This window comes from Dromiciops gliroides, chromosome 3, assembly GCF_019393635.1.
Source record: "Dromiciops gliroides isolate mDroGli1 chromosome 3, mDroGli1.pri, whole genome shotgun sequence".
Taxonomy (NCBI): Eukaryota; Metazoa; Chordata; class Mammalia; order Microbiotheria; family Microbiotheriidae; genus Dromiciops; species Dromiciops gliroides.
In genome coordinates, this window is record NC_057863.1 from 4,515,280 (window position 1) to 4,532,531 (window position 17,252).

The window sequence follows — 17,252 nt, forward strand, 5'->3', positions numbered from 1 at the left end:
GGGCTGGGCACCTGCCCCAGGTTGTGGTGGGGGCTGCCTGGCAGGAGAAGAATTCTGGCCTTGACTTCCCGAGATTTCAGGCTGGGGACCATTCGCTGGAACCCTCCATAATCTGTAATTGCTTGTTAATTGACACTGAGCAGAGAGGAAGGTGATTGCTAAGGTAACCAGGTCTCAAAACATACGGGGCTTGGCAGGTGCCCTTGGATGTGTGCAGACAGCTGGGAGCTTGGACTGCATAGCACACAGAGCCTGACATCTCTGGACCCAGCACAGGGACTGAGACAGGTGAAGATGCTGCCCCCAGCCAGCCTTCTCCATGAGCCTAGAAGCAGATTTCCTGGGAGGGATCCAAGAAGGAAACTTTTAATAATGGGAAGAGGGAGCCAGACTCTGTGGTCCTTTGTCTTCTCATCCTTAGCACTACCTGCCCGCATATTGTAGGCATTTAATAAATGCTCGCTGATTGGCCTCCATGTTGTCTGGGCAGACACTGAACCAGCAGGGACACGTTGCTGTGCCCAGTGATTTAAAATAAAAAGGTGTTGACATCTTTCCTCTGCTACAGGAGGTTTGCCAAGCCTTTGAAATAGTCTCTCATTCAGTCCTCACAAAACTCCTGTGAGTTTGGTAATTCTATCACTCTGTCCATTTCACAGGTAAGAAAACTGAGGTTCAGAGAAGGTGAGTGACCTTCTCATGGTTACACAAACCTCCTGGGAGGGGAGCACCTCGACCAGGACTGAATTTGGGGCCGCTCCTCGCCTCACCCCCTTCCTTTCTCTGCCTCTGTGTGTGGCTGCTCCTTGCCTTCTTGTCCACAGATGGGCTTCCTTACAGCTTTGCTGTCTGCCCTCTTCAACTGAGCCCCGGGCCTGAGCCATGTCTGGGTCCTTCGTTTCCAGCCGAGGAGCAGGTATTCTCTTCCATGCCTCTAATGCCCCTCCTCCATTGCCCAGTATCTGTTTCGCCTACAATGCCACGTGGGCAACAGAACATAAATTCTTCGGAGTCGAGGGTTCTTCATCTCTGGATCCCTGGGGTCTGGGGGGTGGGTGGGGGTACTGCTTAAGAGGCTTGTACTTAATGCTTGGTGATTGGCAGATACTCATCCTAGTATCCCCAAGTGAACCCAATGGAGTTTTCATTCCCAAGCTAGCTTCCCTTATCACTTCTCCTTTATCTTCCAAAGGCATCTCGATTATTCCTGTCTCTACATTAGAAGCAATCATCATTAACCGTGGTGTGTGTGTGTGTGTGTGTGTGTGTATGTGTGTGTGTGTGTGTGCGTGCGCGCGCGCGCGCAGGCCCCTTTGGCCATGTGGTAAAGTCTCCCGACCCCACCTCAGGATGATTCAGAATTAAAAACATCTATAATTGCAGGAAATGCTAAATTACAGCGAAACGTTAGTGAAAATGAAAGTGTTATTGTTTTCCTCCCTCCAAGTTCACAGACCTCCCATAATCTAGCTAGGGTCCCCTTGGGGTCCAGGATCCAGGTTAGAAGCCCCTACCTTTGAACCATCTTTGCTTCTTCTCTTCAAACCCTTATAATAGATCTGTTATAAAGCCCTATTGTCACTTCTGTTTGGGGGGATTTTGGTGGGGGGGGGGTGGTTGTGAGGCAATTGGGATTAAGTGACTTTTCCAGGGCCACACAGCTAGTAAATCACCTAGGTGCCTCCCTATTGTCACTTCTGATTCAGCTTTGTCAGAAGAAGGAGCTTTTGATGTGAAGCCAGAGGGGCTGAGTTCCAATCCTGACTGCTACTTTCTACCTGTGACCTGGGGACAGTCACTTTATCTTTTGTGTACAATTAAGGTGTTGAACAAGACAATTCCTAAGGTCCCTTCCAGGGGCAAATATATAATCTTTTCTTGTTCATCTTCATCGTCATCCTTAAATGCCGCCTGCCTGGATTAGCGTGACAAATCCTACCTAACCTCTCAATCCCAGCTCTCTGCCCCAAGTCTAAAACATTCTCCAAACTATTGTCTTCCTCACATTCTTGAGATGATTTCCCATCACTCCCCTGTTCAGGAACCTTCCCTCCTCTGCTTAGGTCCTCCTGCAGGAGGAAATGCCCTCCCTTCTGACCTCACCTCTGCTTCTTCAAACTATCCACCCTTCAAGGGTCAGGTGAGATTCCCTCTTCTCCCTCCTGCTCCAGGCGCTGCTCTGTCTCCCTCCTCTGAGTTTCAGCCCCAGACTTTGTGGTCCTTGAGACCTTCCTGTTTGGTCTAAAGGGTCTGGTGCCCTCCATGCCCAGCACACAGACAGGGCTCAACAAGGGTTTGCTGGTCCATTGGAATCCTGTGTGTATCACACAGGACTCCAGGTAAGCATATGGGGTAGCTTCCCCCTGGGGACCAGCACAAGACCAGCAGAATCACTTGGAAAATGAGCCATTATCCCTCAACTTCATTTTCCCTGAATGAAGCACAAAGGCAGATCCAGGGAACAATGACATTGCTGTCATTTATCTCTGTCCAAAACCCCAGATCAGCCTCTCCTCCCCGAAGCCACTGGCCGCCTGGTCACCCCTTTGTCTTCTTGTATAGACGACAGTCCATAAAGCAGAGAGTTCATCTATTTGGATTTTGGCTGTGTGATCCAGACCAGGCACTTGTGAAAGGAGATTGTCCCAATGAAAAGGATCCATCAGATAATCAATCAGCCAATCAGCACCTATGCTTGGGCAGGCCATGGGGACACATACCAAGAGGAACCCATCCGGGTGATATTTGACTTCCTCTGTGATTTCACAGATCATAGCCGACATTTACAACATGGATCACAGTTTGCAAAGTGCTTGTCATGTTTTATCTTACTTGAGCCTCACAACAAGACAAAAGGTCAGTATTAGAGATATTTGTATTCTTGTGTTATAGACGAGAAAATCTGAGGCTCAGCCCAAGCTAAGACACTGGCCCAGGGTCACACTAACCCTATGAATAAGTATGCTTATTCTATAGGTAATCAAACAAAGGCGCCTATTAGGTAATTGGCTTATCTGTGGTCCCACAGAGAAGGTATGGCAGAGGGCAGTCTTCTTGGTGGCATAACAGAGCCACCAATCAGTGTACCATATCCTTAGACCAGAGGCTCTTAACCTTTTCTGTCTGTACCATTGAATCCTGAGCCATATGGGGAAGTCCCAGTGGTGGAGGGCACAGAAAACCACAAATCTGGGGAAAGAAAAAAGAAAAGAAAACCACAAATCAACAATATCTATGTTGTATTTTATTTTTTACTTTCTTAGACATTTCTCATTTACATTTTCATCTAGCTCAAGTTGGGCCACATATGGCCAGCAGGCCTCTAATTATACAGCTACACACACACACACACACACACACACACACACACACACACACACAAAGACAGAGAAAGAAACGGAGGTGGGGTAGATCTCTGGGTTTATCAAATGCTAGATTTCAATGGTCATTTATTAGTCTGTATTGTGGACCTAATCTATTCAACTATTTCTTATCCAGTGCCAGATTGTTTTGATCATTACTCCTTTATTATATTGTGTTGTTATATGATTAGTCCTTTAGTTTGAAATCTGGAACTGTTAGGCTACCTTCCTTAACTTTTTTCATCGATTCCCTTGATATTCTTGACCTTTTGTTCTTACGGGTGAATTCTGTTATTTTTCTACATATATGAAATCTTTGATAGTTTGACCAGTATGGAACTGAATAAGAAAATTAATTGAGGAAGTATTGTAATTTTTCTCATACTGACTCAGCTTATCTATGAGAAATTAATATTTCTCCATTTGTTTAGCTCTATCTTTATGTGAAAAATGTTTTGTCACTGTGCTCTTATAGCTCCTGGGTTTCTTTTGGGAGGTAGACTCCTGAGTATTTTATACTTTCTGCAATTATTTTGAATAGAATTTCTCTTTCTATCTCTCCCTTCTGGGTATTGCTATAATATGTAGAAATGCTAATATTTATGTGGTTTGCTTTGTTTCCATTAAATGTGTTTTAATGGGAAATTGCCCATCCAAACAAATCCCTCTTTGGCATTAGCTCCATATGATACTATGAGAAGTCTTACTCCATCTGTCCCTGGGTGTGTTCTGAATCAAGAGGAAACAGGTTCAGAGATAACAAGGCATTTTCTTAACTAACGAACAAAATACAAAACAAAACTTGAGTCGAGAAAAAACTGAAGTGAGAAAGAGAAAGAATGGAGGAATCACAAGGGGTTCATAATGTCTTAATTCTCCCCATTTCTCAGCCAAGGTGGAAAGATCTCTGCCACGGTTACAAGAAGTGATGTCTTTGGAGGAACCAGCTCTCATGAATGCCTATTCTAGTTGCAAGACTTAGGCAGATTTCATTTTTTCCTCATGTGCACCAGGGGACACATTTTTAAATATCATGTGGTACGCAATGATATTTATACCATTTCAAGTTGTACAGACATACACATTCCCTCAGTTGGTACCTAGCCTGTGTTAGTGATTTTGAGATGTGTTTCAAAGGATATATTTATGCTCACATACCACTTGACTTAGGATTCATAAGTATTACTGGTTTAAAGTATTTTGGTGAGAGATGTATCTCATTATTTTCAAGCCTTCTCTCAGCTCACTTGGTAATTTATAAGGTAAGCTAAACCCTGATTGCATCAGGCTAGAAAACCAGAAATAGAATGGCAGATCAGTAGAATAGATTAGGAACACAGTAATAAATTGCCATAGGAATCTAGTGTTTAATAAACTCAAAGACCCATGTTAAATGATAAGAACTCCTTGACAAAAATTACTGAGGAAAAAGGGAAAGCAGTTTGGTAGAAACTAGCCATGGAATACGTACCAAGATAAGGTCAAAATGATTTAGACTAAAGTGTTCTATCATAAATAACTTAGGGAAACATGGAAAATTTTACCTGTCAGGTCTATGGATAAAGGAAGAGTTTATGACCAAACAAGAGATAGAGAAGATCACAGTAAAGTTTATGAATAATTTTGATTACATGAAATTAAAAGGTTTTGCACAAACACAAGCAGAAAAGCCAAAATTAGAAGGGAAAAAGGAAACTTGAAAAGAATTTTTTTTACAAGTTTCTCTGATAAAGGCATCATTTCTCAAATGTATAGAGAAGTGAATCAAATTTATAAAAAAAAAAATAAGAGCCATTCCCCAATTGTTAAATGGTCAAAGGAAATGAACAGGAAGTTTTCAGAAGAAGAAATCACAATAGTCATGTAAAAAAGAAGCTCTACATCACTATTGATTAGAGAAATGAAAATTAAAGCAACTCATGATTTATCTATACCACTTCACACCCACCAGATAAACTAACATGACAGAAAAAGAAAATAACAAATGCTGTAGAGGGAGTATAAAAGTAGGAACACTAATGCATTGTTGGTGGAGTTGTGAACAGATCTAACCATTCTGGAGAGCAAGTTGAAACTATGCCCAAAGGGCTATAAATGCATGGATAATCTTTGGCCTAAGCAATACCATTTCTTGATTCATATCCCAAAGAGATCAAAGGAAAAGGACCCATTTGTACAAAAAATATTTATAACAGCTTTTTTTTTTTTTGTGGTAGCAAAGAATTGGAAATTGAAGGGATATCCATCAATTGGGGAATGGCTGAACAAGTTGTGGTATATGATTGTTATGGAATACTATGGTGCTATAAAAATGATAAGAGGAATGGTTTCAGAAAAACCTGAGGAGGCCTATATGAATTGATGCAGAGGAAAATGAGAAGAACCAGGAGATCATTGTAGAAAGCAACAATAGAGTAATGCCAATTAACTGTGAAAGACTTAAATACCCTAATCAAGACAATGATCCAAGACAATTCCAAATGACCCATGATGAAAAATGCTATCCACCTCCAGAAAGGAAAGTGATGGAATCTGAGTAAAAATTTATTTTTCTTGGTTTTTTGCCAACTTGACTGATATGGAAATACATACGATTTTACAAGTATGATTGATATATTGCTTGCCTTCACAATGGGTGAGGGAGGTCATGGAGGGAGTAAGAGAATTTGGAACACAATTTTTAAATTATTAAATAATAAATTAAAATACTTAATATATGAAAATTGATCAAATGTACACCCCCCAAAATCAGCAATAAGTTAGGACCAAAAATAGCAGTTTCTCATGTCGGGTTTTGTGATATGTTAAAAACCAGTTTCCTGGTCCTGAAATGAATGGTAACATCCTAGCTAAAAAGTGATACGTCATTGTCATGTCTCCAGTTTTACTGGAGTTAACAGCTGGCACTTTCAGATTTTGTGAACAAAGATAGCATGGTAGCTAGGATGTTACCATTCATCTCTGCTGATCTACAGTCAGTAGAATTGTGTTCTAAAGAGGTTATGGAATGAGAATAGGGTGGGAAACCTTCCATCATTAAATAGGTTGGTCCCTCTTAAACTCCCCTGTCCAATCCAACCTTCACAAACTATCAAAATAGAATGAGTAAATCACGTTGCTCTCCTGATCAAGAATGCTTAGTGACTCCCCTTTGCTTCTGTGATAAAAGACAAATTCTTCAGCTTGGGTCCAGGACATGCTTCAGACAATAAATCAACAACCATGTATTAAACACTTATTATGTCCCACAAACTTTACATGATTCCCTTTTGTAAGCCTCCATTTTGTTAAAGGACAAGGCTATACTTCCTTAATTCTCTTCCTATCCCTGTTCCTGACTTCTTGAACTTCAAAATCATGCCCCCTTATTGGTAGAGTTGTGACCTGATCCAACCATTCTGGAGAACAATTTGAAACTATGCCCAAAAGGCTATAAAACTGTGTATACCTTTTGATCCAGCAATACCACTACTAGGTCTAAATCCAAAAGAGATCATAAAAAGGGGAAAAGGACCCACGTGTACAAAATATTTATAACAGCTCTTTTTGTGGTGGCAAAGAATTGGAAATTAAGGGGATGTCCATCAACTGGGGAATGGCTGAACAAAGTTGTGGTATATAAATCTAATGAAATACTATTGTGCTATGAGAAATTATGAGTTGCAGAATTTCAGAAAAACCTGGAAAGACTTATTTGACCTGATGCTGAGTGAAGTGAGAAGAACCAGGAGAACATTGTACACAATAACAGCAAAATTGTGTGATGATTAACTGTGATAGACTTAGATCTTCTCAGCAATACAATGACCTAATACAATTCCAAATGATTCATGATGGAAAATGTTCTCCACATCCAGGAAAAGAACTATGGAGTCTGAAGGCAGATCAAAGCAGACTATTTTTGCTGTTGAATTTTTTTCTTTCTCATAGTTCTGATTCTTCTTTCACAACATGACTAATGCAGAAATATGTTTAACATGATTCTACTGTATAACCTTTATCAAAGGGAGAAAGATTTGGAACTCAAAATTTTACAAAAATGAAAGTTGAAAACCATCTTTACATGTAATTAGGAAAATAAAATACTGCTAAATGAAAAAAAAATCATGTCGCTTTCCCCCATTGGAATGTAAGTTCCTCAAGAGCAGGGACTAACTTTTTGCTTGTATTTGTATCCCCAGGGCTTGGTGCAGTGCCTGAAACATAGTAAGTACTTGATATATCCTCCCTCCCTCCTTCCCTTCCTTCCTTCCTTCCTTCCTTCCTTCCTTCCTTCCTTCCTTCCTTCCTTCCTTCCTTCCTTCCTTCCTTCCTTCCTTCCTTCCTTCCTTCCTTCCTTCCTTCCTTCCTTCCTTCCTACATTGTAGACACATTAGACTGACAACACTTACCCACACTTGGCATTCTAGCTCATATAGTTGTGTCCTTGCATAGGCTGACCCTTATGTATTAGAATTTATACTTCCTCACTTTACCTCTTGGAATTCCTGGCTTCCCTGCCATATCAACCCACGTGCCATCTCCTATGCAAAGCCTTTACTCATCCTCTGAGTGGTAAGAGTCCTCTCCTTCCAATTGTCATGGATATACTAATCAGTTTACATATATATACATACATACATATATATATATATACATATATATATATATTACCCTCCCCCCAAAATAATAGAATACCTTTGATGTCAGGAGTGTTGTTTTGTATTTCCTTGATGTCTCCCTCCAGTGCCTAGCATAATGTTTCACATGTTGCTGGTGCTGAATGAATATTTGTTGGATAAGATTGGAAAGGATGGTGAAGTGTATTGATGCTGGAGTCTGCAGCTGGGGAAGCTTACAGCAGTAATGAAACAAAACCATCAAAATGATTGCTAACACCTTGAGGGTATGGCTTGTCATACACCTGAATTATGCCCTTGGATTTGGCCTTTAAAGGGAGAGCTGAAGAGCTCCCATGTAGAGTCACATGGTTTAAGAAAGAGAGACAGAGGAGAGAAAAAAAAAATCCAGGCTCACCCTGTTTTTCCTGGAGTAAAGCCTTTTCATTCTGTAGGCTACTCCAGAGACCCATGGGAACCCAGGGATGGCAGTGGACAAAAGCAGAAACATAATGCTTAGAAGTTCTTGGATGGAGCCAGAAGAGGAAGTCCTGGACCCCTCAGAACCTTGAGCTGAGGAAAAATAAAGGAGAGAATTATACCTTTACCCTTTACTACTTTAATTTATGTGGACTGTGTGGGCTGAGGGAGAGGACTTATTTTTCTCCCTCCTTCTCTCCCCTCCCTCTTCCCCAAGCCAGCAAGCAATATGATAAAGGTTATACAGTACAATGATGTTAAGCAAATTTCTACATTAGTCATTATGAAAGAAGAGTCAGAAAAAAGGGAAGAATCATGAGAAAGAAAAAGCAAAAAAGTGAAAATAGCATGTTTTGATCTGCATTCAGAATCTATAGTTCTTTTCCTGGATGTGGATAACATTTTCCATCATGAGTCTTGGAATTGTCTTGGATCATTGTATTGCTGAGAAGAGCCAAGGCCATCACAGTTGATTATCACAAAATGTTGTTGATACTATGTACAATGTTCTCTTGGTTCTGCTGATATCACTCAGCATCAGTTCAAGTAAGTCTTTCCAGGTTTTTTCTAAAATCCACTTGCTCATCATTTCTTATAGCACAATAGTATTCTGTTACACTCATATACCACAACTTGTTTAGCTATTCCCCAGTTGATGGACATTCCCTTGATTTCCAGTTCTTTGCCACCACAAAAAGAGCTGCTATAGATATTTTGTACATGTGGGTTCTTTTCTCTTTTTTATGATCTTTTTGGGATATAGACCTAGTAGTGTTATTGCTGGGTTAAAGGGTGTGCACAATTTTATTGTCCTTTGGCCATAGTGAGCACTTTAAAAATATCTGACTGCTTTCCCCTAGTGGGAAGATTTTAACACCAAAGGAGAACCATAAACTTGGAGGAGTCTGTAGGTCCTTCTGGGAAGTGGGGCTCAGATATCTGGGCTATCCCCTTGGAGTAGTACTCTAATTCTAGGTAACTGTAGGTGCCTGAGGGACCTGGAGTCCCATCAGAGAGGGAAAGAGACACCTGTTAACTGTCATGGGCTGGGGCAAGGCCTTTGCCTTGTTTAGTTGTCTTGGATTCAATGTCTTGCTAGTGTTAGTGTTTCCATAGGAACTGAGGGTTCTTTTCGCTTGTGAGATGTAGACTTAGACTTTGGCCAAATCCTGATGTTTGTAAGGGAAACCCTTGGTGGGGTAGGAGCCAAAAGAGAGTCACTGTGAGAAGCCTCTGAGCCTGAACCTGTCTAGTGCCAATCCAGAGCCCCAGTACATCTTTAGGGCTAGAGGGATACTCCAAAGAGAATGTGGGTGGAGGAACAGTCTTTAAGTCAGGAAGACTTCGGTGAAGTCATTTCTCTGACCCCTCCAGGCTACATGGTCCTAGCAAAGGAGCTATCTATGCATCTTTAAGACTGAGCTGAAGGAGAGGGATCACTGCATTGAAAGAGGGAATTCTTCACTGATAGAGGGAACCAGGAGATCTCCATATGGATGAACTTACACATTCTCCCCCAAACATGTAAACTATCTGCTTCCTGTTACCTATGGGGAGAAGAGAGCCCTTCCAGACTTCACCAGCTTCTGAGTCTGCTTCACCCAGGGGTGTGTTGGAGCCAGCTCAAGCCAAGTCATGGGAGCTAATTGTTAAATTGTCCACACGAAAGGGCACATCTCTGAATCCAGCAACTCCTACAAGTGAGGGATTGCTTTATTGTTTAGTTAGTTGTCTAGACATAAAGTGTTTGTTTGTTTGTTTTTTTAGGCAATGGGGGTTAAGTGACTTGCCCAGGGTCACACAGCTAGTAAGTGTCAAGTGTCTGAGGCCGGATTTGAACTCAGGTACTCCTGAATCCAGGGCCGGTGCTTTATCCACTGCGCCATCTAGCTGCCCGACATAAAGTGTTAATAATGTGGTTGGACTTCAGAGTATGGGCCCAGAGGTGGTGGTTGAGCATTTATCAACAGACCTTGCTGCCATGCTTTTCCCCTTCAACTCATAGAGAGTCAAAATCTTTCATACTTGGCTATGCTCTTACTCAGAGCAGGTGGAGCGTCATCTCAGGGATCTTGGACTTTGAGGCTAGCATGAGAGCAAAGGGACAATCCACGAGGGCCCCAAAGCAGAGCTCCCCAAGATCTGCATGCTCAAGCTGAGACACACAGTCCTGCCCTGGTAGCACCTCCTACCTATGGGGAGAAATAGGACTTCTGGAATCATTGGTCTTATCATTTCTTTAAATCTGAACCCCACGACATTACCATGTAGTTTGGAGCTTCTGAACCTAGGGAAGATTTCAGGGAATACATGAATTTGGAAGGGGAAAGAAACCCCAAACTTTATTTTACTACCTTTGGCTTGCCTTTTAAGTGAAGCTTGGTGACATATTGAGGTTAGTTTGTTGGAGTCAGAGTCTGGAAGAAATGAGTTCAAATAGGATTTCAGGATCTCAGCCTCAGTTTTCTCATCCATAAAGGGTGTTAATAGCACCTAACTCACAGGGTTGTTGTGGAAATCAAATGAGACAATATTTGTAAGGCATTCTGCCAGTCTCAAAGCACTATATACACGATATTATTATTATTGTTATTAATCCTACATGTTTTACTTTATTCCTTTACAGACACTACTCTAAGAATGGGTCCGTAGACTTTACCAGACTGCCCCAAAGGAAGGATAAGGCCTCTTCTCCCAAAATGCATTTAATGGGCATCAATGGTGTGTGTTGTCTAGGGGAATTCTTAGCTCAGGAATGAACATACCGATCAATCCGACATGACAACTATGCAGTCAAAGGGGAATTCTTCACAAGAATCCCATGCAGGTAAAATGCCCAGGGCTGACGGGCTCTTTCCTGGGCCCAAAAGGACTTGCCTGCCTATGCATGGTGCCATATGTACTTTGTGCCTGCACCCACAGAGAGAGGACAAAGGCCATAAGCCCCTTGGCTCAGCTTCAGGCCAGAGAGGAAGGGGATAGACAGCGTGCAAGGGTCAGACGGCAGAGGCCCGGGGCCCCAACTGAGGCGCTGCCTCCTTCCAGAGCCAGGAGGGAGGAGCAGGAAAGTGTGAGAGGAGCTGCCAGCTTCCTGTGTCCTCTGCAGCCACCAGGGAAGAAGGGGCGGAAGCGATGCCAAAGATGCAGCTGCAGAAGCCCTGCCTGCTGCTCTTCGGCCAACCATGTGCTCGCCAATGTCACCTTGCATCCCTGTCCCAGGTGTGCCCAGGATGACGGAGCTGATGGATTTGGGACAGTTTTGAGGGAGGGGATCCTGACCCCAGCATGGGAGCAGATGGTTGCCATCTTTGACCTAACCCCGAGGGGAGCATGATTCTTGTCCCACGGTACTCACTTAATAATAAATGTTTGTTGAATGACAATTGCCGGTCAGGATGGACCCCTTGGGGGACACATTTCTAGATCAGGAGGGCCCTGTCATACTCGACAATAGAAAGGTGCAGCCAGTGGCTCAGTGCACAGTGCTCCAGGTCTGGAGTCAAGAAGACCTGAGTGCAAATCCAGCTTCAGACACTTACTAGCTGTGTGACTCTGGGCAAGTCCCTTGACCCTGTTTGCCTCAGTTCCTTCAACAGAACAATGGGGATAATAATAGCACCTCCCTCCTCGGGTTGTTGTGAGGGTCAAATGAGATGCTAATTGTAAAGTGCTTGGTACAGATCCTGGCACATATTGAGCATTAGAAGTGAGAGCCAATGTTGTTGATCCAATGACCTGTCTGGAGCCTGGTGGGTTCTTCTCCCAGCTCTACCCCCATTTGAATGGGCAGGACCTTGTGAGGGACAATGAAGCTGGGGCTACCAGTACCTCATCCATTATCCATTATGACATTTCCCCAACATTTGAGCTAAAGACTGGTGTCTTTAACTCTGGGTGGCTGGAATCCTTATGTTCTGCTGTGACCTCATCACCTGTTAAGGGGATAACTCTGCTTGACCCAAGAGCCCTAGCCCACATTCCTCCCCATGCAAAGGCTTTCTCTGCATTGCCTCTGCAAACACCTCATCTGTTTTGAAGAGAAGACCTGCCCAACAGGTTGTGGGACAATGGGTAGCACCCTGGGTGGGGTATGGGTGACAAAGGCAGCATGTGAGAACAGGTGGCATCGTGACTAGGGTGTGGTAAAAGGCAGAGACATGTGAAGTCATGGTGCCCTGCAGGTGGATGGGGTCTTAGACCCTGCAGTCCAAAGTCCTGCTCAGCGGAGGGATTCCCGAGACTCTTCATTATCTCTAATGGGGGACATACAACCTCTTCTTCAACATTCCAGGGAGTTCATTGCCTCCAAGGAAGCCTGTTCTAGCATGGAGAGGTCTCACTTAAGCTGAGCATAAAACTGTCTTCCTCTGACCTCTTAGTCCTAGCGATGACCTCTGGACCTCACAGAAAGGTCTAATTATTCTATGTGACGTGGTTTTTTAAATTAATATTTGAAGACAGCTATCACTGTCCACGAATGATTGGGGACAGCTAGGGCACAGGGTTCTGGGCCTGGAGTCAAGAAGACCTTGGTTCAAATTCAGCTCAGACACTTACTAGCTGGGTGACCCTGGGCAAAAGTAAAGAATTAATTGTTATTTGAGGTTTTTATGCCTCGGCCCGCACTGGCCTCTGGGGCTCCACCCACTGGTTGTAGCCATTGCCAGGGCTCTGGCACCTCATGTCATCACCACTCGCTGACGCCTACGTGGGCCTGGACAAATTATAATGATTGGAAGCCTAGTGAGGGCAGTCATGTGACTTTCAGAGCTGTGACTGTCAGAGCAGCCATCCCATTGGCTGGGGCTGTGTGGGGTGTCTCTAGGTTTGGGGGAGGAGGATTGGACATTCTAGGTGGAAGCTGATTTTCAGCTGATTCCTGGGCGGTGGTATTTTTCAGGTATTATAATTTCCCTTTCCCCATTTTATTTCCTTTCCCTTGATCCTACTGATCCTGTTTGTGGTGGTTTTTTTTTTTTTTTAAGTTCATTCTTGTTAAAATAAATCTTGTTCTGTTTTGAAGGAGGCTGCCGGTCTCCTTCCTTGCCCCAGTATTGCGGCGAGCCGCTTAGCTAGCACTCCCCAATTAAAAATTGGTCCCCACACAAGTCACTTAACCCGTTTGCCTCAGTTTCCTCATCTTTAAAATGGGGATAATAATACCTATCTTGGGGCATTGTTGTGAGGACCAAAAGATATAAAAATTGTTAAGACCTTAGCATAGTATCTGGCAGATCATAAATAGTTGTTGTTGTGGGGGTGGGGGTGGGGGTGTTATAGAATAGATTATAGAATAATAGAAATACTACCTTCTTGCACATTTTCAGGTTTCTAACCCTTTTATGACTTATGTCTTCAAGTGTTGTTCTGGCTAAAAATGCTTCCCTCTGCAGCCCTCCTGGTGACAAGACTCTAGACATGTCTCAGCTGGTCCTCAGGCAATAGACCCAATTTGTTACTTTAAACCTCAGGCTTCATGGAGCTTGGGTTTGAACCGAATTCGATGTACTTAGTACCAAACACCATATAGAGTCATCTGTGTAGGTGTCGCTCTCCTCCTGGCTTGTGAACTTCAATGGGATTGGAGTCCTTGCCTTTATATCTCCTCTAGCCTCTCCTCCCTCCCCTTTTTGGCCACACAACATTCTAGACGCAATTTCCCAAATATTTTGGGTTTGGGTGGTTGGTGATTGCTTTGATGTGGGGGAGGGAGCCTCTGTCAGCTTTCACACTCCTGCCTCACTAATGGGGATATAAGAAAATGAAGATCACAAGTCTGGTCTTCTTCTTCATTTGGTCTCTTTAAGGTGGCCAAGATCAACATTAACTGGTTCCGAAATTCTACAAGTGCATATTAAATGCAAGGAAGGCTCTGTTCTGGGTATCGAGAGAGACACAGAGATCCAAACAGGCACATTCCTTCCCCACAAGGAGGGGAAAATAAAGTGGCTAAAGATGACACATGTAGATTAGAATCCATGTGCCACTCCTACGGATTCACATCAGGTAATATTTAACACAGGAATATTTGGGAATGGTAACTTACTTATCAAGTGTATTTGCTCACACAGTTTGAAATTAGGAACTTCTAAATTAACTTAGGTGCAGGTGTTCAGTTCCTCACTATGCTACAGAACTCAGGCAAACAACAATCAAAAAAGTAAAATATTGAATTAGGGCTGAAATAAATGGTCAAATATAATAAAGTATGATACAAATTATATCAAATAACATATAAATATAATATGACAATAGCTAGCTTACATAGTACCTACTATGTGCTGTGCACTGTACTATACTTCACAAATATCTCACTTGATCTATAGCAGCTCTTTTTGTGGGGGCTAAGAAGAGGAAATCAATGGGATGCTCATCCATTGAGGAATGGCTAAACAAGCTGTGGTGTATGATTGTGATGGAAGATTATTGTGCTATGAGAAATGACTAGCAGGAGGATTTCAGAAAGGCCTGGAAAGACTTCCATGAACCAATGCAAAATGAAGTGAACACAACCAGGAGAACATTGCACACAGTAACAGCAACATAGTACGGTGAAGAACTGTGAATGACTGAACTTTTCTCAACACTACAGGGACCTAGGACAATCCCAAAGGACTCGTGATGAAGCATGCTCTCCACCTCCAGAGGAAAACCTGATGATGTCTGAATACAGACTGAAATGGGCTATTCATCACTTTCTTTTTTTTATTTGAATCTTCTTGTACAAAGGGACTGTTGATTGCACATGTCTAACCTATCTTGGATTGCTGACCATCTCAGGGAAGGGGGAAAGAGTAAGGGAAAAAGGGATAGAATTTTAAACTCAAAACTTTTTTTAAATGTTAAAATGTATTTAACATGTAATTGTGGAAAATAAAACATATTAAAATATTGTCTCATTTGATCAATAACAACAGCTCTGGGAAGTAGGTGATATTATTGTTTCTATTTACAGTTGAGAAAACTGATGCTAAGGCCAAGTGACTTGACCAAGGTCACCCAGCTAATAAGTGTGGGAGCTAGATTTTGTGGAAATTTATTTTTATTTGGGGACCCTTCCTTTGGGCTGAGATTAGAAAGCCTTAGGCCCTCAGGTTTTTCTTCTGCTTCGGCTGAGAAAAAAAAGCCCCATGGGCTGTACAAGGTGCCAGGTCAGACAGCTGGGGGGAAAAGTCCCCCCCCCCCCCAGGATCTATCCCAGAGATCCCAGGCTCATCCAGGCTGGCCTCTGGCATGGCCCGTGCAGGGGTCCCTGGGCACACAGCAGGGGCACGGGCCCCTGGAGCCCTGGGTGTGGTACGCAGGAGACACTCAAGTGGAAAGTTAGATGCAGGGGGATGACAAAGTGAAAGGGGCTGGGAGTTAGAAGAAAGGAGCTGAGCAGTAAAAGTGGGACATATCCTAAGGCAAGAGGCGGCAACAGCCTTCATTGTATTAAAAGTAGCCAGGTTGTATAATTTGCATTTCTTAACCCTTATCTCCTACATTTATTTTTATAAATAAACTCTGCTTTGTTTAATTAAGAGTCTTCTTAATCTTCTGCTTTTCAATTTGGGGGCAGTGTGGAGAAAGTTTTAAAAGGCCCATATTAAGTTAAACGCAGTCAGATAGCCAGTGTGTCCCCAGATTAGTCACTCAGGTAGATTAGTCCCCCCAAAATTAGCCCTAGTCATTTAAAACATTCTTACAATTTGAACTCAGCTCTTCTGGAGTTTAGTCCTAGTGCTATATCTACCGTACCACCTAGCAGTCTAAATATTTGGGGAGCATCTGCACACCCAACAGCTTTCTTCCTTTTCCCCTCATCTATGGGGGGAAAGTCTTTCCTAGGACTCCTGTAAGGCTTAGAAACTGCTACTAGGTGATGTCACCACTAGCTGGCTCCTCAGCCTCCACACTGCTCAGATGTGCTGGGCTCGGGCATTGCTCATCTTGCCCGTGGATGTCTCAGGACACCCTGGCTCATTCTCCTGCATTCCTGCTTAGTGGCCTCAGTAATCACTGTCCCCCTCTTTTGTCTCTTCGGCACAAACATTGGGTCCAGCCATGCCATCTCTCACAAATGAAAATCTTGGGATCTTCATCAATCAGTGCTCAGGTCCCAGGCTCAGGAATGGTGAGAAATAGACTTCGTGCCTTCCAGCAGACGTGGCCTCTGTGAACACAGGAATAAACTGAAACCAAGCAGAGTGTGAAAGTCCAGAAGAGAGAGAAATCACTTGCCTGGAGTGTCCATAGGAGGCGCTGCTGTCAAGTAGACCCCAGACTGAGGAGTTTCTATGGGGAGGTTTGGGGGATGGTTGCTATTTGTTGTGTTTTAGTCCCAGGCTAGCTGCTTTTTGCTTCCCCCAGGATCTTTTCCACCCCTGACTGTGCTCAAGGAATGGAACCTGCCTTATTAGCAGTAGCCAAGCTCTCTGGTCTAAGAAGCCAGAGGTCCTAGGGCCAACCAGGCTACAGACTGACCGCTGCACTGGAGGTGGCTGAGACTTGGCTGGGACTGGTCTGGTGATGGATTGGGCATCACCAAGAGATGTCCCACTGATTAGAGCTCAAAAGGATGGAGCTTACTTAAGATTGATATTTTATCTCGACTCCTCCAGGACTTTTGGTGGGGATACAATAAAGTTGGCCTTGTGAGAAACTGATTTATTGCCACATTATCCTCCATAACATTTTGTCGCGGATTCCTGCCTCCTCAATTTATTTCTGAGCTCAGTGCTAACAGAATAGCTTTCTCCAGCCTGCACACAGAATGGTTTTGAGGTTCGGGGCCTGAGGTAGGGGGTACCCACACATTCAGGCCAGAGGG